This window comes from Penaeus monodon, chromosome 1, assembly GCF_015228065.2.
Source record: "Penaeus monodon isolate SGIC_2016 chromosome 1, NSTDA_Pmon_1, whole genome shotgun sequence".
NCBI classification, from domain to species: Eukaryota; Metazoa; Arthropoda; class Malacostraca; order Decapoda; family Penaeidae; genus Penaeus; species Penaeus monodon.
The window spans coordinates 5,060,265-5,063,203 of NC_051386.1; positions in this window are offsets into that span (position 1 = coordinate 5,060,265).

Here is a 2,939-nt window from a genome sequence, read left to right on the forward strand (position 1 = left end):
ACACAAATTCCCCAAAACACACACACACACCACACACACACACACACACACACACCACACACCACACACACACACACACACACACACACACACACACACACACACACACACACACACACACACACACACACACACAACACACACACACACACAGACACACACACCACACACACACACACACACACAGAAATAAAAATTAATTTAGAACCTCTTTACCTAGAGGGAACCTCAGCGTCAGACTGTCAGTGAGGAGACATCAGAATCATGAACATTAAATTGGGATTTTTATCTCTCTTATTTTTATCAGGAATTTGGACAATCACAGCTAATCATGAAACGACTGCGAGGCAAGAAAACAAACAGGACTTCCATTTACAAGAGGAGCTCCATCTTGAGCATACATTGCTTCAATCCAAAATGACAGCGGCGGGAATTACGTCACCACATGCTTTAGTCACTGGGACTCTGAAGATCGGGGAGACCAAGGTGACTTACGATGTGACCGGGGTGATCGAGAAACCCAAGGAAGTGACCGAGGAACCCAAGGAAGTGACCGAGGAACCCAAGGAAGTGACCGCGGAACCCAGGAAAATTTATTGGGCTCCCGAAGTGACCGAGGAACCCAAGGAAGTGACCGCGGAACCCAGGAAAATTTATTGGGCTCCCGAAGTGACCGAGGCTCCCAGACGAGGAACCAAGAAGTGACCGCGAACCAGAAATTTATTGGGCTCCCGAAGTGACCGAGGCTCCCGAAGTGACCGAGGAACCCAAGGAAGTGACCGCGGAACCCAAGGAAGTGACCGAGGCTCCCGAAGTACACCGGGGAGGAACCAAGGAAGTGACGAGGCAACCCAGAAGTGACCGAGGAACCCAAGGACAGTGACCGAGGAACCAGTGAGAGGAACCAATGAGAGTCCCGAAGTGACCGAGGCTCCCGAAGTGACCCGAGGACCACCAAGGAAGTGACCGAGGAACCCAAGGAAATTTATTGGGCTCCCGAAGTGACCGAGGCTCCCGAAGTGACCGAGGCTCCCGAAGTGACCGAGGAACCCAAGGAAGTGACCGAGGAACCCGAAGTGACCGAGGCTCCCGAAGTGACCGAGGCTCCCAAGGAAGTGACCGAGGAACCCAAGGAAGTGACCGAGGAACCCAAGGAAGTGACCGAGGAACCCAAGGAAGTGACCGAGGACCCAAGGAAGTGACCGAGGAACCCAAGGAAGTGACCGAGGAACCCAAGAAGTGACCGAGGAACCCAAGGAAGTGACCGAGGAACCCAAGGAAGTGACCGAGGAACCCAAGGAAGTGACCGAGGCTCCCGAAGTGACCGAGGAACCCAAGGAAGTGACCGAGGAACCCAAGGAAGTGACCGAGGAACCCAAGGAAGTGACCGAGGAACCCAAGGAAGTGACCGAGGAACCCAAGGAAGTGACCGAGGAACCCAAGGAAGTGACCGAGGAACCCAAGGAAGTGACCGAGGAACCCAAGGAAGTGACCGAGGACTCCAAGGAAGTGACCGAGGAACCCAAGGAAGTGACCGAGGCTCCCAAGGAAGTGACCGAGGAACCCAAGGAAGTGACCGAGGCTCCCGAAGTGACCGAGGCTCCAGGAAGTGACCGAGGAACCCAAGGAAGTGACCGAGGAACCCAAGGAAGTGACCGAGGAACCCAAGGAAGTGACCGAGGAACCCAAGGAAGTGACCGAGGAACCCAAGGAAGTGACCGAGGAAACCCAAGGAAGTGACCAAGGAGCCGAACGGCTCCCAGAAGTGACCGAGGAACCAAGGAAGTGACCGAGGAACCCAGGAAGTGACCGAGGAACCCAAGGAAGTGACGAGGAACCCAAGGAAGTGACCGAGGAACCCAAGAAGTGACCGAGGACCCCAAGGAAGTGACCGAGGACCGAATACCCGAGGACCCAGAAGTGACCGAGGAACCCAAGGAAGTGACCGAGGAACCCAAGGAAGTGACGAGGAACCCAGGAAGTGACGAGGAAACCCAAGGAAGTGACGAGGAACCCAAGGAAGTGACCGAGGAACCCCAAGGAAGTGACCGAGGACCCAAGGAAGTGACCGAGGAACCAAGGAAGTGGACCGAGGAACCCAAGGAAGTGACCGAGGAACCCAAGGAAGTGACGAGGAAACCCAAGGAAGTGACCGAGGACCCAAGGAAGGACCGAGGAACCCAAGGAAGTGACCGAGGAACAAAGATGACGAGGAACCAAGGAAGGACCGAGGAACCCAGAGACCGAACCAAGGACCGGGAACCAAGGAAGTGACCGAGGAACCCAAGGAAGGCCCAGGAACCCAAGGAAGTGACCGAGGAACCAAAGGAAGTGACCGAGGAACCCAAGGAAGTGACGAGGAAACCAAGGAAGTGACCGAGGAACCCAAGGAAGTGACCAGGAACCAAGGAAGTGACCGAGGACCCAAGGAAGTGTCCGAGGAACCCCAAAGGGAAATGTCCGGGACCCAAGAAGTGTCGAGGACCCAGAAAGTGACCGAGGAAACCAAGGAAGGAAAAGCTGGGAAAAGAGGACCCAGGAAGTGACCGAGGACCCAAGGAAGACCCAGGACCCAAGGAAGTGACCGAGGAACCCCCAAAGGGAAATGACCGAGGAACCCAAGGAAGTGACCGAGGAACCCAAGGAAGTGACCGAGGAACCCAAGGAAGTGACGGAACCAAGGAAGACCGAGGAACCCAGGAAGTGACCGAGGAACCAAGGAAGTGACCGAGGAACCCAAGGAAGTGACCGAGGAACCCAAGGAAGTGACCGAGGAACCCAAGGAAGTGACCGAGGAACCCAAGGAAGTGACCGAGGAACCCAAGGAAGTGACCGAGGAACCCAAGGAAGTGACCGAGGAACCCAGAAGTGGACCGAGTCCCAGGAAGTGACCGAGGAACCCAAGGAAGTGACCGAGGCTCCCAAGGAAGTGACCGAGG